Raw genomic sequence first — 23,562 nt, forward strand, 5'->3', positions numbered from 1 at the left:
ACAAACGAGTTGAACTGTTTGTTTTTTTCCCCTAGAAACTGTCAACATTTATGGCATTTATTTTCGTTCATACATGGAAAACAGCAGAAAAGCACGGTGTCTTTCAATATAGTAAATTCACTATCAATCGAAGGGACTTAAATTCTACACACGTAGTCTTTTATCTTATGTGTCTCGAAATCATGGATCACTGTTTTCGCTTAGTGATAGAGAAGCCTGGGAAATGTCCTGTTGGTTTACATTATTATGTTTTAGTAATGGAAAGAAGGTCAAACGATGTCTATTATACCAAAATCTATTCTCTGTCCTTTTCCACGATACCACTGTCTTGCAGTTTGTGACTGGAAGATGTTCATACTACTACAATGTGATATACAAAAAAAAATAAATAAAAATCGACCACAAATTCAATGTTCCAGTGCCTTAATCATAAGAATACTGCCATTGTCTGTTTGTTTTATTTCCGTACTTGGAAAAAAAAAATCATACAAAACAAATATTTTACATAAAAATATCAAGAAAAAATATAGTCACGGTCAGCACCGCCTGTCGTTCAAGTATAGAAGAGTGGACTGTAAGCCCGAAGACACAATGCCTCTGCAGAGGACCACGTCTACACTTTGTGATGAGAGGATCAAAAAACAAAATAAAAAGGGGGTTTTATTTAGGAAGTATGTAGGATGGAACAAAAATACGTGAGAACAGTGTTTATGAAAAGAATGGAGCATTTATTAAACTTTTTCATTCCAAGCCATGGATGTCAAGTGATTTTTTTTTTTTTTTTTTTTACTAAGGTTTGATGAAAACAACATCTCCCCTCTGTCGTAATCCAGGATACCATTTTAGCAAAGAGAGCAGAAGAAATACATAATTCACAAGGATAGTATCGCTAACTTTATGGTTTAATGCATTTAAAGCGTTTAATGAAACTAATAATTATTCAAAATAATTGCGTTAATGAAAAAGAGGGACCTAGTACAAAAAAAAAAAAAAAAAAAAAAAAAAAAAACTTGTATAAATGAAGGCCACTCAGTATATTGAACTGATATTACAATTTGGATGGATAAATTGGTTTTAAGATCAACTTGTTGGGAATACGTTACAGCATTTTAATCCTCTATACATGACATTTGACTGCATGACATCAAAATACCCCAGAAAATCATTGTCAGGCAGCATTATATAGACCGATTCTGAGAGGCGTTTTGTGTATGCACAGCAAAAGATTACATACCTGGCATGATGATGCAGAGGTGACGGCTGTTGAGAGGAAAGTATCGGACATGTAGGGACATGATAGACTGAAGATCGAAAGACGTGGCATAGTACACACCCATCTGGCCAAGTCATATCCCATCGAGGACTGATGGTGGGAATCGTCCTGAATAATCTCAAAATCCAAGTTCAGATCTTGAATCTGCAGAGGAGGTGAGTCAAAATATTGATAAAAAGGTGACAAATAATTATAATCATAATTTACGATAATGGCGAGAATGCAAAATGAACATATGAAGAGCTTGCTTCCAAAGCGTTATATAATTGATTTAGTGCCTTTAGGAAGCAAGCTCGTCATAAAGAAACCAACATTAACCAAGACAAATGTAGAAGCCTGAATCATGTTTCATACATGTATTCCTCGCAATGATCAACGATCCACTCCAGCAGACACCGTAGAAGAGCATTGGAAATGCGTAGATGACATGACCATTGCTGAGAATAGGAAAATCAACTTTGCGAGGGTAGTCCCGGACATATTCAAGGAACTCAGTATAGGTGGTGTGCCGAAGCGGATATGAAACTCAACCCTTCGAAATGTAAAGTGATGCGTGTCGTGTTCACCAAAACACAACTCCCACCCCTCAAGCTTAAGCTGAACGACAATGTATTGGAAGAAAATGATAAACAAGGTCAAGCTCTTTAGTGTTCCTATTCAAAGCAATCTTCGTTAGGACTTGCATGTCGACGACATTGTCAAGCGAGCTGCAAGGAAGCTCTACGTACTCCGCGTTATGAAACGATACAGGGCGCCATCTGAAGACCTACTAACCATCTTCAATAGCTACATCCATGACATCAGACCAGTCCTCGAGTATTTTGTACCGGTGTTCTACTCATCCATAACAATACTATGAACTAATAAACAAAGTAACGCCATCGAAATGGTTCAAAAAAAGAGCGCTCCGTATAATCTTGGGTAACAGGTATGAATCATTGAAGGAGGCCGGTATCATGTGCAACATCACTTTACTCTGTGATGGAAGAGATCAGTTGTGTCTGAGGTTCGCTGCCTCACTCTATGCGAGGTCTCCAGACTGGTTCCCGCCGACAGAGAGCAGCTACAGAGCCCTAAGATATAGCAACAAACTCAGGGAGATCAAGTGCAGGACTGAACGTTACAGGAGCAGTGTAAATGCCTTATTTAACAAGTAATCTCAGCTTGAGATTGGTTGTTTAAAGTTTTCAAGTGGTACGTGTATTGTACAGGTTATTTATGATTGTTCTGTGTTCACATTATGACTCACACCAAAAGTATATAATTCAGAGACATTTGAATATGTTTTCAGATTGATAAGCTGCAGGTTGATAAGGTTAAATACTAAAAGAATTTCATATGATTTTTATTTTACAATTACCGCAGTGTGATAAATTTTCAATATAACACAATGTGAAGACTGAATATCGTTATATCATGTAACATATCTCTCGGTTATCATATACTAGTCAGTGTGATAATTTCTGATGATTTTATGCCTTGAATTAAAATTAAGCTAATCTTGTTTGTTTCAGTTCTTAACATGTTTTGTATATTCTGATTACATCTTCTTTTTGCAATTTCCTGAAACTTTCTCTCTCCCACCCCCCCCCTCACCCACTCACTTTCCTTTTATCTCCCCCTCTCTCTCCCTCTCTCTCTTTCTCTCTCTCTCTCTCTTTTCTCCAGTTACATACTATGTTCTACAACCTAGACTGCTAGACGGGCATTACGTGTATTCTATAAAATGACTAAAATGTGATATGAATTTGATTTCGCGTGAGTTGAAGAGGCTCATATCTTTTTTTTAAGTCTCTAGAATTATTATCACGCATTCTAAAAGTTACAATCAGTAATGCAATCATTTCTCCATATGTATTATGTTTTAATCAAAGTATGTCGTGATTGCGGTAACACAATCAGATAATTAACAATTAATTACAATTATTATTATTTTTTTTTTTTTTGTATTTGCAATGTCAAATGTTTGGGAAAAGGGTCATGGTGCCCGAGGCACCCACATAGAGTGGGATTTTTTTTTTTCCCTTTGGCATGCAATGATGACTTTATTTTGGGGATGGGGCAGCTGAAACTTGATCGGGACGTCGCTTGACTTATTGTCTGACCAATAGTCTGAGAAAGTCATCTATACCAAAAATTGAGATACAAGGTCTTGTCGCCCCAGCAACGATATGTTAGTATGATGTAGTTTTAATAAAATATAATCTGATTAATAAATAAATAAAATAAATAAAATTTCTAACGACACTTTATGATAAATGGTTCAATACATATTCCTCTTATTAATTTTATTGTAATTTGAATTATAGTGTAAACGAATTAGTGTTCTATTGTAAAGTATTATTCTCAGCATAATAATTAATGATATGTAATTCGGAAGTTTGTTTCAGGTCTCAATTCAGTTTTCAAATATTTCTCCCTACCTTCCTCTCTCCCCGTCTCCCTCTTTTCCTTTCTCTCTCGCCCTTTCTACCTTTATCTCTCTCTCTCTCTCTCTCTCCAAACACTCTCTCTTCTCCCCAGCTTCACACTAAGTCCTGCAGTTTTCATGGTCATTTTACGTGCATTATGTACAACGAGCAAAATGAGTTAAGCATCTGATTTCATTATTGGCGTAGGTTTTATTTGATTTGTTTAATCTTTTGTATGATTTTGTTATCAAGTATATATTTTGGAATAGATACACCTGGGGAGGTACATGACGTGGCCATTGTTTATGTTATTTGCTTTCATTGTGCAATATTGAACCCTGATATTTGTGTGTGTGTGTGTGTGTGTGTGTGTGTGTGTGTGTGTTTTCTTTTTTATGTATCTTTGTTTTTCTATATCATACTTCAATGTTCTCAACTCACGTACGTAGAATGTCTGCAATTCAGCCTGCGGGCTGGATGGATGTTGTCCAATAGATTTATATATATTTTTTTCATCGTCATCTGTGTACATGTGTATAGATTCCAATTCTTAGACACAAGATCAAACCATTGAAAACAGTTTACAGACAATCTTGAATCATGTCTTCTCCTTCTCCTTCTTCTCTTGGTTAAGTCTGCATCTTTCAATAAGATGAAGATTCTCGCAGACTGTGTTATTTACAATATAATACTGTTTATTTAAAAGATATTAGCACACATTATGGAGAACAAAGACAGATTAGCCACTGTGATGAACCGTTAGCCGGTTACGGAATGTTCCCACATATGGCGCTGTAGCAATTTTCAATGACAGGGAATTCCAGCTCCTTACTGCTTTCGGAAAGAACGAATTGCGATGCGATTCAGTTTTCGAGTGTGGTATTATGATAGGAATGTGGTTGGGTGTCAACTCTTGTCAACTGGGTAACCTTGTGATATTATAGTCCTGTGCCGGAAGATGAGCAAGCTTATTGGGTATTTTGTGCATAATTGTTAGCCTGTTCCAGAGTGGTCCAATCAAGCCTTTGCAGCATTATACTGACACTTGAGGTATTTTGCTGGCGTTTCAAAGTGAATCTGGCAGCTCTTCTAAGGACCATCTCCACTTTGTGGATTAGATTCTCGGAAATGGATCCCAAACAGAGGAAGCACACTCTTCAATTATTGGTCGAACCAATGTTTTGTAAGCTGTGGCTTTGACATCAGCGGGTTTTAAGAGAAAATTGCGTCTTAGAAATACAAGGACGTTATTGGCTTTATTGACAGTATTGTTGATGTGTTGGGTCCACTTCAAATCAGAAGTGATGGTTACACCCAAGTACATCACGAATTCAACAGATTCAAGACGGGCGTTTTTCAGATAATAAACGAGTTGCACTGTTTTTTCTTTTCCTGGAAACTGTCAAAATCTCGCATTTATTTTCGTTCATACATAGAAAACAGCAGAAAAGCGCAGTGTCTTTCAATATACTAAATTCATTATCAATCAAAGGGGCTTAAACTCTTCACATGTGAATTGTCTTTTATCATAATATGGTATACTTATGTGCCTGGAAATCATGGGTCACTGTTTTCGCTTGTGTAAGAGTTCATTATGTTTGTCTCCGTATGTACTATGATTAGGGTGCGTTTGTATATGTGTGTGTCTATGTTTTTTATGAGTGGGTGGAGTACACGTGTGTGTTGTAACTCACTGATATGGAAAAAGGTGAAAATTAAATAACCAAAGAAATCACAACAGGAAAGATATGAGATGAATTTGAAGGAAATTTGACGAAAATAATCGCTATTAAATCGAGTTAGAAATGACGAGAATGATTGAATACACTTTGTTCACAAACAATCAACAAAAGATGAATTAGAATCTAGGACTGGCATATTGTAGATATCCCGGGCAATAGTGTACTACAACGGAAACAAACAAAATATGACGAAATAATACATTGTCAGTCATTTTGACAAAAGAGGGGCACAGTTACACACCATAAGGAATTGGTTCAATAATTAAAGATGACACACCTGACAGGATGATGCTGAAGCGGCTGCTGCTGTGAGGAAATCATCGGTCAAGTAGGGGCACAACAGACTGAACTTCGTAAGATTTGGCAAGGCACACACACAGCGCACCAAGTCTCCTCCAAGCGATGATTGATATTGAGAATCGTCATAAGATTGAGATTTAGAATCACCAAAGATTCTGTGAAAATCAAACGCCAGATGGCGAATCTGTTGAAAAACAAGGAGCAAAAAAAGAAAAATCTTCTGAAGGACTGGATACATTCGTACGTGCATAAGACCAATGATTGATTTGTAAATAGAGAAGCCTGGGAAATGTCCTGATGGTTTACATAATAACTCATGGAAAGAAGGTCAAACGATGTCTATTATACCAAAATCTATTCTCCGTCCTTTTCCACGATACCACTGTCTTGCAGTTTGTGACTGGAAGATGTTCATACTACTACAATGTAATATACAAAGAAATCGACCACAAATTCAATAGTTCAATGCACTTTTACATAAGAAGTGTGATTTAAGATTTTGGAATATCGACATTGTGTCATGTTATCCATATGGTATGGGGCAAGTGGACTCATGGGGACATTTCTGATCAGCTAATGATCTGTTGCTGGATCGAGAATACTATGATAGGTAGGCCTACCCTGTTTTTATGGTTTTCAAAAGCAAATTTAAAGGACAAGGAGTGTCCAGACCAAGTCATGTGACACTTGACTGAGTCATTAAATCAAGTTAGCTATATATCATTCCCCATCTGAGGTCTCCTCAAACTTCATTTTCCTCTCTATTATGTTTCCTTAATGATAATGTCAGCGTTTTATAATCATTGTGTTGTGATACAAGGATCGATATGCATATAATAACATCTTTGAGGGTTGAACCAATAAGACTTCATCCACTTTTGGGGTCAAGAACAGTCTCGTGTAAAGCATGCAAAATTCGCACACTACAGTAAATACTCATGACTATATGGGGAAGAGAGAGGAGGATTAAGTACATTTATTTTGCTTTGTTTTATTTTGTGCAGCAGAAGCATCACAGGCTATCCCTCATTCTAGAAACTAATAAATGCCACCGAGAGATCATTTCTTAACAAAAAAAAAAAAAAAAATTAGGGTCCAAGAAGGCCAAAACGGAATTATTGAGATCTTGTCTTGTCGAAATCTCTGCCACGGAAGACAAGGAGGCCGTTTTCTTGATATCCTTTAATTCTGTTCAATTTCAATAAATCAACAAAGTAACAGAAGTGTCCTTACCGGTTCTTTCTTTCATAATGAGCTGAAGGTTAAACATTGGGGATGACTACGGTTACACACAATTTTAAGTATAGCACCGCAATGAAATGTCAATCTGCGAGAGAAAAAGATAATACTATCATGGAAGTCATACCCGACTTGTGGTTAAATATTTTTGAAATGAGGTGTACTATGATCCCAAAAGCACATTTTTTTACTAACAGATTACATACCTGACAGGATGATGCTGAGGTAATGGCTGTTGAGAGGAAACCATCAGGCAAGTAGGGGCATTTCAGAAGGAAAGTCGAAAGACATGGCATAGCACACACCCATCGGGCCAAGTCACCTCCCGCTGATGATTGATGCCATAAATCGCCATGATCTTTGTCATAATACAGCGTCAAATCTTGAATCTGTGAAAAAAATCAAAATATGAGAAAACAAAATACAAGAAGAGAAATAATTATGATTCCCAGCAATATTGTCACGCATTTTGGTTAAGATGTTTGATGTAATATTATGTATATAGCATTACTTGTTTTTCATTGTTTTCATGATTATTGTACAAGTCTATGTAAAGGATGTCTCGCTAGCGCTATTGCAAATTACTAGTTAGCAAGCCCAATCCCAATTGCTTTGCATACAGCGGAGTACTCTCTTTGGCCATCTTCTTTGTTCTTCTGACTTTCACATGTCATTCTGTGCCTCCCTCGCTCTGACTTTGCTTTCACCTTCAGTACTTTCGCTTTGTCCCTTCTCACTTAACTTTGCCTTGTCTTTCAGAACTCTTGCCTTGCTCTCCGCAGTCCAACCTTGCCCTGACTTTCAGAGTCCCTGCCCTTACCCTTCGCCCTTGCCACTCACTGTCCTTCAGCCTTTTTCAGCTTGCTCCCTGTCCCTCTGACTTTCACTGTCCTTCAGCCCTTTGTGCTTGCTTCCTATCTTGACTTTCTCCTGTCCTTGTATCCTCTCCTTGCCTATGACTTTCAGCTCTTCATCTATGCGCTCAAAGACGCCCTTCTCCTATATTCTCCGCAGCGCGATAAACGTCTTTCTCGTGACTTTCATGACTGGTCCTCTCTATCTCTCTCGAACAAGAGGAGCTTGTTTGACAGCGGTATATAAGACAGACTTTGCGCTTATCTCGAGAGAATTAACCTAGAGGAGAGTGTGTCCGCTAAGAGTGAAACCCGTGTTTGAACAGCGAGAGAGTAACCTACCTACGAGAGAGATAAAGAGTCAACCAGTCCAGAAACGGTCTTCAGTCTTGTTAGCTTTCCGTATTAATTAGTCTAAGTCTTTCACCGCATCGCATCCCTCATGCCTGGCGAGACATCCTCAAAATCCACCGTTGTAAATGTGTTCGAGTGATTCTCCACAATAAACTTCTTTAACCGTGACTTCTGCCTGACAACTGTAATTTCTATGTGTCCCTCGGCATCCTTCGACAATGAACTTCAACATATAGCGGGACTTTACTTTGGGACATTTACAGAATTGGAATTATATTCTGCCCATCATCGACAAATATAGGTCGCCGTTACACTGGTGTCAGGAGTGGGATCCAGACTTTAACACGTGCTTTGGAAAATAACAAAAACAGCAAAACTGTGCAATGGCTCCGAGAAAGCGAAAGGCAGATTTGGAAAAAGAGATCAGAGAGTTGAAGGCAGCACTCAGCTACGCTAGGAAGCAAATCGAAGAGGCAAACAACGTCGACATCACTGACAATGATGGAAGTGAAACTCGAGAACTGAGTGATGGAGTTTATGTGTCCCACATTGGCGGTGGAGTAAAAGTTCAACTGCCACCTCAAGAGCCATATGATGGAAATACTGGAAGATCGTGGGAGAGTTTCATATCTTCCTTCAGAAATCTCGCTGCAACTTGTGGCTGGGAGGAGTCAGAGCAACGTGTTCGCCTTCTCGCCTGTCTCCGAGGTGATGCGGCCGATTTTGTTTTCCAACAGCTTCCCCCGGCGGACATCGCCGACCTCGATAAATTAGTATCGGCGCTGGAGCATCGTTTTGCTGCCAGGAAGACACCATCCACATTTGTGTCGCAATTAGAACTACGCCGCCTCGGTCAAAGAGAGACAATTGCTGACTACGCAGCCGATATTCGCCGCCTGACAACATTTGGCTATCCGACAGCGGACGCGGCGACAAAGGAAATGATCGGGATCCGCCATTTTCTCCGAGGGCTCGGCGATAGCTCTATGGCTATGGCTATAGGTATGCAAGAGCCCGCCACTCTGCAAGCAGCTCGGGAGATTGCAGAGCGATTTCATCATCTTCGCGAGGAATCTGGCCGAGGTGCCCGACAAATTCGTTCGGTGTCGGCGATGTCGGATCCCCACGCGGTGAGTGATGAGAAATACGCCGAGTTGAGGCGACACATCACGTCCATTGACGATCGAATTGACCAATTAACTCGATTAGTTCAGCAGCCGTCACAAACTAATTCAGACAGACCTGCGAAACAGCAGCGGGGGCAGCAATCTCGAGATCGACCAGCACCTCGTTGCTATAATTGTCAAAAGCTTGGTCACCTTGCCCGTGACTGTCGCGTAGCGCCCCAACACAATAGCCAGCCTCCGGTGCCCCAGTATTTTATCAGTCGACCAAACTGGGTGCCGCAAAAACCGCCATCACCTCCTCAGTGGCAGCAACCTCGGCCATTTCCACCGCAACAGCAGCAGCAACAATTTCCGCCACCCCATCAATGGCAGCAACCTGTACCATTCATGCCGCAACCACCCCCGCAACAACAGAGATCAGAACCAGCAATGAACAATGCTTCGGGAAACTAAATAGGGCCGACCTCATCGACCAGGTCGAGGCCCATAAAAATGAACCGGGCCCCAGAATAATTCGCATTGATGAATCAAACGGACTTGCAGTGTACGTTACAGCTGATGTGAATGGGGCCTCGTGCAAACTTTTGGTCGATTCTGGGGCTGCGGTGACAGTTATGTCAACAAAACTGTATGAACATATGCCTACGGAAACTCGCCCAGAATTAATCCCTTTATCGGACCAAGTTCAGCTCCAGTCAGCGAATAAAGGAATTCTAACTGTACATGGAATTATTGAAGCAACTGTGAGTGTTGGTTCTCGAGATTTTGTTTGGAATGCATACATTGCGGATATTAGCGATGAAGGCCTGCTTGGCTTTGATTTTATGCATCATTTTAATTGCACACTTGAGGCCAGGCGTGGGCTTCACATTGATAATCTTGTGATTCCAATTGAGCTTCAGGACTGTAATTCTACTTGTGGTGCTGTTTATGTGAAATACGACATTGTGGTGCCACCCAATTCGGAGTTCATTGTCCCAGGGAAGATAGACAATTGTGATTTTGATCAACAACCGTGCGCAATTATTGAGCCAATCGCTCATAATTGGAGTCTACAGAATCTTCATGTCGCAGCTTGTCTCGTTGATTTAACTCGAAGTGATATCGACATACCTGTGCGAGTTGTTAACACGTCGAGTGAAGAAATTAATCTTCGTGCTGGAATGAGAATCGGTTCAATGGAGTTAATCAGTGATGTATGTGACACGTGTGATAATGATGTTGTCAAGCATTCAAGTCCTAGCGTTCGCACAATTAAGGCTGATAAAGCGGTTCCGCAAAAGAGCTGGTCAGATGATTTACGGTCATTATACCAGAAATCCTGTGAAGGACTAGACCCGCAGATCCAAGATCAGCTTTGGACTTTGCTGGATAAACATTCGTGTACATTTGCATCTTCTTCTAATGATGTCGGACGAACCTCCATTGTTCAGCACAACATTGACACTGGAGATGCAGCTCCTATTAAGCAGCGACCTCGTCGCCCACCTCGAGCATTCATAGATGAGGAGGAGAAAATAATCGAAACACAACTACAAATGGGCATCATTCGGGAATCAACGAGCGCGTGGTCGAGCCCACTTGTGTATGTCAGAAAGCGCGACGGCACGACCCGGCCCTGTGTCGACTATCGAAAATTGAATGACGTCACAAAGAAGGATGCCTATCCACTGCCTCGCATAGAAGACTGTCTAGACTGCCTAGGAGGTGCAAAAATCTTTTCAACCTTAGACTTGCAGTCAGGCTACTGGCAAATCGAAATCAAGGAGGAAGACCGTCACAAAACAGCATTTAGTACACGAACTGGACACTATGAATATGTCACCATGCCGTTTGGACTATGCAACGCTCCTAGCACATTTGAGCGAGCAGTGGAACTCATTATGAAAGGTCTTCAATGGCGAACCTTGATTTTGTATTTGGACGATATCATCGTTATGAGCTCTACTGTCGAAGAGCACATCAGCCGTCTTGATGAGGTTCTTGCGCGTCTTGGACAAGCAGGGCTTAAGTTAAAGCCTAGTAAGTGTCATCTGTTTCAAACTGAAGTATCGTACCTTGGACATGTTGTCAGCGCTTCCGGCATCAGGCCTGACCCAGGAAAAGTTGAACAAGTGCAAAGCTGGCCAACACCGTCATCCATAGGCGATGTCCGTTCTTTCCTGGGGCTGTGCTCCTATTATCGCCGGTTTATCCGCGGCTTTTCAACAATAGCAGCTCCTTTGAACAGGCTACTCGAAAAGTCTAGCAAATTCGAGTGGAATGACGCTTGTCAATTAGCTTTTGAACAATTGAAAGACGTACTGGTAAGCGACAACGTCATGGCCTACCCCGATGACCACGGCATGTTCATTCTCGACGCCGACGCATCTTCTTCGGGAATAGGCGCGGTCTTATCTCAACTCCAGTGGGATGACGTCACCCAACGAGAAGTCGAGAGACCAGTCGCTTTTGCTAGCCGGACATTGACTAAAACTCAACGCCGATATTGTACCACACGACGGGAATTGCTGGCAATTGTCTCGTTCGTTCGCCATTTTCGACATTACCTACTCGGGAGAAAGTTTCTTATACGCACAGATCATTCTTCCCTCAGATGGATAATGTCATTCCGCGAACCTACAGACCAGCTTGCCCGTTGGATCGAGATTCTCAGCCAGTTCGACTTCGACATCGAACATCGTGTGGGCAGGAATCATGGAAATGCTGACGCGATGTCTCGAATACCATGTGATCCAGAATCATGTGAATGTTATGACAAAGACACTATCATCGAACAATTACCATGCGGTGGATGTACGACATGTGTAAAACGCCATATGGCCTGGTCACATTTCTTCGACGAGGATGACGATGTCGTTCCCGTTAAAACCGTGAAAATACAACAAACAAGCTTGAGATCAGCAAGGAACGATAACAGCCGGACACCGTCATTGAAACCAGAGGACTCGAGCCATTCAAATCGCTTCTCTAATATCTTCGTCATGATGCTACTCGTGGTCGGTTTCGTTGCTAAGATGTTTTGTCGACTCCCGAGGATTATTTTGGATATTGTGTTGTATATTGTTTTGTTAGAGCTTAGAGGATTACGTTATGTGAGAGATGTATTTTGTGCGATGAGGAGAGGGAATCGGCCATCCCCATTTAGAGTTTCAGTGGTGAGAAATGCGTCGACATCGAAGAGAAAGTCGAGAAAGAAACATTCATCAGTTAATTTCAGAGCGTATGATAACCTGCCCTGCGCCTCGGACACAGGTGCCATCGCTGGAGGGGACTCCGGGCAGCGGGAAATCTTGCGTACTGACTTTGACCGTGAAGATTTGTTGAAAATGCAACGTGACGACCCTGACATCGGCATCATCTATAAATGGCTATCGAAGTCTCATGAAAGACCCAGTCGAGCTTTAGTTCATGACAAGAGCCCAATCGTCAGGAATTTATGGCTCTTATGGACTCAGCTTGAACTGATTGACGGTGTCCTGTACAAACGACATGTGACTAATAATAAACTGACTAATACCAAACAACTCGTCGTCCCTTTCGCACTACGTGATCAGATTTTGCAATCAAGTCATAAGTCTGTGCTATCAGGACATCTCGGAGTAAAGAAAACTTTCAGTAGAATCCAGCAGAAATTCTACTGGTTAAACATGAGAGAGTCTGTAAAACTTTACATCAACAACTGTGTAACATGTGGTGCCCGTAAGCGTCCGACGTCGAAACCAAAGGCCCCGCTTGGTGAATACAATTCAGGATTTCCTATGGATCGCGTCGCTCTCGATATTATGGGACCCTTTCCTGTTAGCAACCAAGGCAACCGCTATGTTTTGGTTGTGGGAGATGTGTTTACCAAATGGATTGAGGCCTATGGGATTCCTGATCAAACAGCTCGTACTGTCGCGAATGTGGTGGTTAATGAATTTATCGCTAGATGGGGTGCACCTTTGGAAATACATTCTGACCAAGGAAAAACATTTGAGTCACAACTCTTCCAGCATGTGTGCCAGCTACTGGAAATAACTAAAACAAGGACGACACCATACCACCCGTCATCTAATGGCATGATAGAACGGTTTAATCAAACACTTGTCAATATGATATCTGCTTATGTCGACAAAAAGCAAGAGAATTGGGACTTAAATCTGTCACTCTTAACAGCAGCCTATCGGAGCACCATTCATGAGACCACTGGATTTTCACCAAACTTTCTCATGCTAGGGCGCGAGGTTAGAACGCCAATTGAGATTGCCCTTGGGGTAGACAAGCCAGTCATAAATGACCACGACTATGATGAATACGCCACCGACCTCGTGTCAACGATGAAGGAAGCATACAGCTTAGCTCGTGAACACCTTGCCTCTCAAACCCAGAGACAAAAGAGGGATTATGACGCCAGACTATCAGTAAACACCTACAATCCAGGGGATTTAGTCTATTACCTAGACACCACTAGGCAGAAAGGTCTTTCCCCAAAGCTGAAATCTGCGCTTTGGGTCGGACCATGTGTGGTTACAAGAAAACTGAGTGACTTAGTGTTTGAAATTAAAGCACAACAAAAGGGAAAGGTTAAAATCCTTCATCATGATCGTCTCAAACCGTTCAAAAGCAACGACATTCCACAGTGGGTGAAGGAACATTCTAAGAAAGTTCGTAATCATGTTTCTTTCTCTAATACACGTACTACTGGTACCCAGACTAGCCAGAAGGACACCTTCTCCCCTCGCCGTTCTTCGAGAAAACTGATGGCGCCTGACTGGTTTCGGTACTAGATTAGCATAGATAACCTTCTCCATCATAAACTTGTGGTTTCCGCCCCTGTAGACGGCCCGTGAGATGTTGTGCTGGTCGTTAGTTTGTCATTCCTGCTTCGATTTTCACTAAAGAGAGACCTGTCCGATTTTGTGGAGATTTTACTGTGTGTTTTCCCTTTCCCAACTCTATTTCCACATTCTCTCTTTCAACTACAGTCTTTAATTTGGAATTACCTGCCTGGATTATCCAAGTGATTAGTGATTGACTGGATTATTGTTACGTGCATTTATATTACTTCTATATTGAACACTATGTCTACCGCTTTCAACGGAATCGGAGATGTACTTTCCATGGTGCAATTCCCGCCACGGGATACGCCACTGTTGGACGAAAATTATTCCCCAATCTCAGACGTCGGGGAAATGCCCCATATCCCGACTTCACACTGCAACGGAGACGCGGGAGAAACGAGTGGACACAGTGCAGGAAATTCGTTCAAACCAGCGCCTCTTCCAATGGGGAGGAAGCCGACCAAACGGAAGGCCACGTCGTCGAAGAGAGACCCCGACTCCGACACCGAGGACAAAATTTTGGAAGCCATCTCAGCCTTGGATGCCCGTCTCTCTGCGGAAATAACCGGACTGAAATCGGAAGTAAAAGCTATGCAGAATGCCATCACCACCTTAACAGAGCTCGTTGAGGGAAGAGGAGATGATGCAAGAACTTACGCAGAACACATTCAAGCTAGCTTCACCTCGGGAGTCAACCACCTGGCTTCATTGCTTGGGAGGCAGAAAAGGAAAATTCAACAGGCGTCGTCTCTCCTCACCGAACTGCTGACTGATGATGGTGAATAACTTTCCCCGGGAATATTATTTTTTTTTCTTTCGGACTTTAAGTGCCTTATGTTCTATCGGAAGACTTGTTCGTGCGGACTGTCAGTTTTATGGAACCGTGAAAGCTCCTTGCATATTTATCTTCGTACCACATTTTTCTCCATGTATTTATGTTGTCTTAGGTTTTTCTATTTTTTGTTCATAAGTATATTACATTCCTGTTAATGCCTTTCTGTCTGTTTTCTACTGTTCTCTCCCGTTTTCTGTTTCTTTTATTACCCTCCTCTCCCCTTTCTCTCTCTTTCTCTCCCTGGAATTGCACTGTTCTTTTCGTCTCCTATCATTTTCTTCACAATTATGTAATTATGTATATAGCCGTTACGTTTTTATTATTTCGGATTCTATGTCTTTCTTCTCCGGCTGATATTTAACTTTTGCAAAATGGTGCAGAGTGTGCACTTACATTAATATTTTTTTTTCTTTGCCATGATGTAAGCGCAGGTTTGACTTCTGGAAAACAACATCAACTATCATCGTATTATCATGTCATTATTATAATGCCTGTTGTCAAACTCGTTTTTTTTTTTTCTTTTGTAATTTGTTACATCCTACCTCAGCTTTTTCTGTGCCCCTCCGCAAGCTGAACTCACTTTCTTTATGCATTTACTATAGTAGGGTTGTATTCTGTATCTCTGCTTATCTTAATTTCGTTATGCCTGCAACAACTATTTTTGATACAATCATGTCCATTTCTTTTTTTTTCATTTTGAAAAGGGCTTCTCCCTCTCAGTGTATATATCTTCTAACCTCTATGCGCTTCCTTCGAATTTTGTTTTCCATGCCTTGTTGATCGAGATTAACTGTGCGTATACAATGTTATCATGCTTATCTTCGCCTCGTTTGTCAAACTCGCACTTGCCAGTTTTGTACATAACGTAAAGCCTTTCGTGGCAAACAAGCCATCTCTCTCTGTCTCTCTCTGTTTCTCTTTCCCTTTCTCATCTCTTTTCTGCCACCTTGTCCTCTCCTCTCTCTCCTTCAGTATCTCTATCTTTTCTTTTCCTGTTACTGGATTATTATACTGTTGTTTTTTATCCTTTTGCATCATTGCGCTTGTTACTATGGAGGTTAACTTTTAGGAACTCTTTCTTTATCCTACTTTTTGGTGTGCGTCGCCTATACATGTATATACATACTTTATGTTGTATATTCCTTTGTAGATCTCAGTATAATATTTTTCCTACTTTTAAATGTTTTCTCTGCTAGATTGCTTTCCCTTTCTACTCTTTTCTCTCCCTTCTCTTCTGGTGTTCTTTCTTTCAATTTTCTCTTCACCCCTGTTTTCATCGCTGGGGACAGCGATATCTTTCCGTAGGGGGAGGATAGTGTCACGCATTTTGGTTAAGATGTTTGATGTAATATTATGTATATAGCATTACTTGTTTTTCATTGTTTTCATGATTATTGTACAAGTCTATGTAAAGGATGTCTCGCTAGCGCTATTGCAAATTACTAGTTAGCAAGCCCAATCCCAATTGCTTTGCATACAGCGGAGTACTCTCTTTGGCCATCTTCTTTGTTCTTCTGACTTTCACATGTCATTCTGTGCCTCCCTCGCTCTGACTTTGCTTTCACCTTCAGTACTTTCGCTTTGTCCCTTCTCACTTAACTTTGCCTTGTCTTTCAGAACTCTTGCCTTGCTCTCCGCAGTCCAACCTTGCCCTGACTTTCAGAGTCCCTGCCCTTACCCTTCGCCCTTGCCACTCACTGTCCTTCAGCCTTTTTCAGCTTGCTCCCTGTCCCTCTGACTTTCACTGTCCTTCAGCCCTTTGTGCTTGCTTCCTATCTTGACTTTCTCCTGTCCTTGTATCCTCTCCTTGCCTATGACTTTCAGCTCTTCATCTATGCGCTCAAAGACGCCCTTCTCCTATATTCTCCGCAGCGCGATAAACGTCTTTCTCGTGACTTTCATGACTGGTCCTCTCTATCTCTCTCGAACAAGAGGAGCTTGTTTGACAGCGGTATATAAGACAGACTTTGCGCTTATCTCGAGAGAATTAACCTAGAGGAGAGTGTGTCCGCTAAGAGTGAAACCCGTGTTTGAACAGCGAGAGAGTAACCTACCTACGAGAGAGATAAAGAGTCAACCAGTCCAGAAACGGTCTTCAGTCTTGTTAGCTTTCCGTATTAATTAGTCTAAGTCTTTCACCGCATCGCATCCCTCATGCCTGGCGAGACATCCTCAAAATCCACCGTTGTAAATGTGTTCGAGTGATTCTCCACAATAAACTTCTTTAACCGTGACTTCTGCCTGACAACTGTAATTTCTATGTGTCCCTCGGCATCCTTCGACAATGAACTTCAACATATAGCGGGACTTTACTTTGGGACATTTACAGAATTGGAATTATATTCTGCCCATCATCGACAAATATAGGTCGCCGTTACAATATAAAGAACGAGTTTGCTTGCATAGCACGATCGTCTAATCGTAATGAGTTTCAACTAAAATTATGACAAATCATTATCATAGGTATTGACATTGGTTTTCTGAGTCCTCCACACTGCACACGTCTGTACTTTGGGACAACTTTTTGGTGAAGCAATATGGTTTATGATTGTCTTGCCTTTGTGCATTAATCACTTACTTTACTTAAATAACGTTGTGTATCGTATCTACTTTTACCTGTATATTTTTGTGGGGTTTTTCTATCATCTGAATGTCAAAATTTCACCAAATTTTCTGCAAATTCATGAATAAGCAAGCATTTAAACAGTCTTACAAATACAGCAGTTTGGCATTGGTTTTCCTTAATTCTTATTCTGTGTGTATGTGTGCGTGTGTGTGTGTGTGTGTGTGTGTGTGTATAGGCCTATGTCTGCCTGTATGCGTGACTCTTTATTTTCCTGAACAAAATAATATTGCAAGCTGAATTCAGGAACCTTGAAATGGGACTTTACCATCAAACGTCATCGATGGAACATAATTACATGAACACACATTTATTAATACACAGCTGTGGTGGCAGCTTGAGGAGATTACATGAATATTTTGAATGAGCACAGAGCTAGGTATGCTGGAGCATTTGACTACCAGGAAAATTGCTGCTAAGTCGAGACACTCTTGGAAAAATACAGGTCTATACGTTATATTGCTGGATTGATTTCAGCAGCGTAAGTAGGTGTGGACACTGGACTGTCCAAAAGCTACCAAGGGATGATGTTCAAAATGTAAAAATAAATGTGAGCATCACAAATCACAAATTGATTACGGACGGAAGGACGAACGGACGGACAACCCCAAAACACAATGCCTCCGGTGACACTTCATGGCGGAGGCGTAAAAAGAGGGAACTATCATATAAGATAACTGCTGACCATTCCGTAGGTGACATATCCATAATGTTAAGGAGCAAAGACAAATCGGAAAAAATAAAAGAGAATCATACAATACAAAGGGGGAATTCGACGTAATGAAATGCAAAATAAAGTACAGAAATTGTTGCTGTCCTTTGATTTTGAACATTACAAGAAATGCTGTGTCCCTATTTGAAGAACAAAATGAATTCGAACGGACTTGAAGCGAAGGTTTGTGTTTCCATATTAAATTGAATTATTATGGATTTTACAGGAGAAAATTGAAAGTCAGTCCAGCTTTTGAAATCATTCTAATTTGAATATGATAATTCTATACATTAGAGCCAGGATCTCAGAGGTTGAAGTTGATATCTGATGAGTTCTACAAACAACATTTCTCTTTAATCAACTTGTTCTTACATATTCTGGTGCAGTTTGCATGTATTGTGTGTACTATAATGTGGAGTCACATTGTTAATCAGTTCTTTCGCTGAAGGGGTTAATTACCCCGTGAAAATAAAATGGAATAGACCGAAGTGGATAAATGATATGACGCTGTGCTTTAAAGAGAAGTTGAATGCTCGTCGAAAAATAGATATAAAACATTGTAGTATTGACGTTGACAATTTCGTTTGAACTAGAACACCACGTCATTTACATTCAAATCTAAACTGTTGAAATTTGGTGGAGAAGCACAAAATTACGATAATCTTAGTAACTTTCTATCTTCCTCTTCTATGACTACTCCATCTGGTTCTAAGTTTGTGGGCAGATACTATCAAAAGTTGTCAGCATTCAAAAATAATCTGTTTCCTTTCAAAATAGCAGAAATTCTCCAACTGATAAACAGGTGTATCCAAGGAAGAGAGCATATTAATACCTCACATTCTCCTCCTACTGCTGAGATATATTTTAGTTTTGTCTTTCCTGGAGTCGTTTCTCCTTATAATGGTGCCCAAACGCTTCACAGTAATTACCTACGTGTCAGAATCCGTGGCTCCAATTGTACACTCTTGTACAACCTTGTACAGTGCACTATATCTATGTCTATGTCTATGTCTATATCTATGTTACCTGTTCCTCACCAGAAAGCTTCGATAGAGGTTCATGTTTAATTTGGTAGAATGATAATTATATTGCCATGACAGACCTACACGTGAAATGCATGTATGTGCATCTTGAAGTCGACTTGGCATGTTGTCATTTATTTCGCCATAGAGACTTATACTTTTAAGAGAATCTCTACATGGTAACATAAAAACCTTTAGATTATAATAGCGACATATTATGGATATCCCTTTGTCTACTTAAAAAAGGACAAGTGTGTGTTTCTCTCTCATTTCTCAATCCAGACTACATGAGGCCTTCTTTTTGCGTACATAATATCCATTAATGCTGCATTTGTTTGTTTGTTTGTTTTATTTAATTTAATCACGGGATAAAATGCCCTCGATCAGCCAGGTGATGCTGTTTTTTTTTTTTTTTCAGAGAGGCCGTGAATATAGTGTTACAGCAACAACAAAACCATACAACAGTTAACTAATCAATCACAAAATAACAACCAAAAAATTCCAACAACAACAAGCATAACATAATGAAGTGCATTACAACATACAGAAACAAAATACTAAGAACAAAAAAAAAGGAACATAGATTTTACCACTAAATACAAACGCTACGAAAGAGGGTGACACAAACAAGTTCTCGTACAAGTAAGTTCAGACTAATTAGCTCAAACATAGTTATGAAATCCACAGTGTAACACATACTCTAACATTCTTTCAAAAGCTTTCAAATTATTTATTGTTCTTACATTTAAATGACCCTTCTTCATCCCTCCAGTGATATTTTGTACACTTCAGAATATTTGTAATCTTCTTGGATTTCACTAATAAAAATGTAAAATCTCCCCTTCGTGTGTGTGTGTGTGTGTGTGTGTGTGTGTGGGAGGGGGAGGGGGTGCGCTAGGCTTAAATTTTGTAAAGGCGCCTCCCCTTTACGGAATTCCTGGATCCTCCCCTGCGACGCGCTATGACATTTGCAGGAAAATTGGGAAATTTTGACATTATTTTGTGGTCGACGTGTTATGACATGTGTGGTTAATCAGATTTTGACATTTGTGGTTGACGCCCGCTCCCCTCCCAACAATTATTGGCAAAAATGAGTTGTTTATGTATTATAAATTCCATTAATGTATATTGCTTGTGTTATCATCTGTGCTGTATATTCACTAATAATTGAGAAGTATCGATGAATATTCCAATGATATTGTTATTCTAAACGCTCTGCCCCCTCCCCCCCCCCCCATACACACACATCCAAACACTGACACCCCTTATCCACACACGCTCTTTATACAAACAACACCCACTCAGCAAAACCAACCACACGCTATGGAATTGCTACGTAGCCCATAGAGCTCATCATAATAGGTATGTGTAATTTTCTTCACTATTATCTGAATTTGTGTTTGTTCCGTATGCCAAAATGCATTATGCGCCAGTGTCTGTGATGTATATATTGTACAATAATTCATATTATCAATACTGATATCTGCTCATTTTTGATAGTAATCTGTGTATTATTTTTCGTTATTTATTTTTTTTTTTTAGATCCTGATGGATGCTCGTAGGCATGGCCCAAAGTTTTAACTAAATAAAGGAAACAGCTGTAGGTTTGTACATCCATAGTGATAATGTACCCATAAGTGCCATAGTGTAAGTTTGTGGAACCGGAAAATGTGCAAACGTCACGCTGGAAAATGAGCAAGCGTCGTGAAGTAAATGATTTCCCATTTGCACGATGCATTGCCGGGAAAATAACAATGTGCATATCATTTACTTCACCGATATTTGGTATAAAATGGAACATAAACCCTATATGAAAACTGCCCAAGAACCATCACCATTGATATTTTCTTGATAAAATCCTTGAAAGATTTCTACCAAGCTTGGCTGGAAGCATCATTATGGTGATACATTGTAGGATCTCAATTTGTTTAAATTATCCCAACTCTCTTAGGGGTTGGAAGGGAGGGAGAGGCGTCCAAACTATAATGGTTTTATAAAAATTCTTCTTCTCTATAGCCAAATAAGAAAGAGTTAGGTTCGTTAGTGCTATGAAGAAATTGATAAATATAGTTTCTTATCAAAGTCAAATTTAATGTCATATTAAGGAATTCCGAGCATTAGGACTGGTGGGGGCATGGGGTGATCAATCAATTTTTTGTTTATAACGTATTAAACTTCTCTGTAAATTCTTACGACAGATTTTAACCAAACGTAGCAGGTAAAGCATCCCAAGTGTAATAGAATGTCATTTCGTGTTTTTGTCTTTGTTTTGTTTTTTTTGTATGTTTTTTGTTTTTTGTTTGGTTTTGGGTTTTTTTTTTTTAGGGCCAACAAGCCCGGTGGAGGGGAGGGGCGTAGGCCTCAATGTTTTAGATTGTAAAAAAAAAGAAAAGAAAGAACATCTTCTATATGGAACCAGAGTGATAGGAATAATAAAACGCTTTAGTGATTAGCACATTAATGAATGTCAAGTTTGGTATGGCGAATGCAGGGATGGGCGGAAAAGACGGAATTTCCACAGTTTCAGCTACTTCTTGAAAATGGAGGGAATTAATTTTAGTGGTCGTTTACGGCATGTGGGCGCTATAGACAGGTGGTGGTGTTAAGAAAGGTCTAACTATACAGTCAAACCTGTCTATAGCTGCCACTCCAAGGGAAACAAAAAGTGGCCGTTATAAACAGGAGGCCGCTGTATACGTTGTTTAACATGCCTTTCTCTATTAGGGAATTATTTTTGATGGTCGTAAAATGGCAGGTGGCGCTATAGACATATGGTCGCTAAGACAGATTTGACTGCAGCCCTATAGTAAAACCTGTCTATAACGACAACGGAGACGGAAAATATATGTTGTAGACAGGTGGCCGCTATAGAATAGACAGGATCTTTATAATGTTTTTTTCTTTTGGAGGGAATTGTTTTTGAGTGCTTGTTATGGCAGGTGGTCGCTACAGACTGGTGGTCACGAACACAGGTTTTACTGTACAGTAAAATCCATCTTTAGCTGCCACTCAAGGGAAATGCCAAAAAAAAAAATGGTCGTTGTAGACAGGTGGCCGCTATGGACAAGAGGTTGCTTAGACAAGATAACTGTAAAGAAAAAATGGTAATGGCTCATGCGAAGTTTTGATACAGAGTTTATCTTCGATCCATACATACACAGAATCAGTGAAGGGAGTGGTTCGCACATTTCCCGACAAAAGCCCTAGCGTGGCTTGGCAGCCTGGACTTACCATACCCGGCATATTTCCCGTTAAAGCAATTTTAAGATTTGCACATTTCCAGACAAGACGGTCACACATTTCTCGGCATTTGCGCATTTCCCGGCTCCACAAGACGTGTACATAATCATTACCTCTATACGACATTACATTTTCAAATGTAGCCAAGGAGGTGCAACACGTGAGCTAGTACCTCCTTGATGTATTACTTACCATTTTCTTTTTTTCCCTTCATTTTTAGGCTATTATTTTATCCACAATGAAGCAGTGATTTCTCGACCGAATAACCGGGGGGGGGGGGGGGCAAAAGCTAAAAACAGAGGTCAAGTTGCACTCTCTCTACAAACTAAGTAGACCATGCTTATTTTCAAGTTTTTATTGTAACAAACAACATTCCACTGGTCTACCTCGAAAAAAAATTGTTGCGAAAGCCTCCAAATCCAAGATGGCGTCCAAGATGGCCGCCATATTTACTGAATTTGTTATTTAAATGATAGAATTCGATAGAAACATCAGATTTCAACAAATGTGATGGCATATGAAAGAGAATACAATTTTCTACAAGTTGATACCATTTTTTGGGTTATTGTGATAACTGGATTGAGATTTTAAGGAAAAAACACTCATTTTTTGATATTTTCTGAAAAAAGGAAAATCATGAAAATGCTTGATTCAGCATAAATCAGAGAAAGACTGAAGAAATATCTTGAAACGTTTCAAGAATTTTGTTTGATATATAGTCAATATTTGGAGAAAATTAGGGGTCAGTACCATTTTCGGTTCAGGAGTTATAATGTCTCAAACTTGAAATCTCACTACGTAAAAATGGCCACTTTAGTTGTGACCAAGACCTTGTTGGTCATAAACAAGTCTGCGCGCGCCAAGACTACTACACGAACCACTTGCACTGGCGCTTGTAGCAGTGCCAGTGGTGCGTGTAGTAGTCTTGGCAAATGCAGACTTTTTCATTGACAAACAAGGGTTTGTGACTGCAAACTAACTTTTCATACCAAGTGGTAGCTCAGGTG

The 23,562-nt window shown here is 40.3% G+C and overlaps 1 pseudogene; it reads right to left on the reverse strand.

Moving 5' to 3' along the window:
- LOC140236259 (uncharacterized) overlaps positions 1-23,562 on the reverse strand; it is a 42,152-nt pseudogene that overhangs the window by 12,400 nt on the left and 6,190 nt on the right.

This window comes from Diadema setosum, chromosome 12 (assembly GCF_964275005.1).
Source record: "Diadema setosum chromosome 12, eeDiaSeto1, whole genome shotgun sequence".
NCBI classification, from domain to species: Eukaryota; Metazoa; Echinodermata; class Echinoidea; order Diadematoida; family Diadematidae; genus Diadema; species Diadema setosum.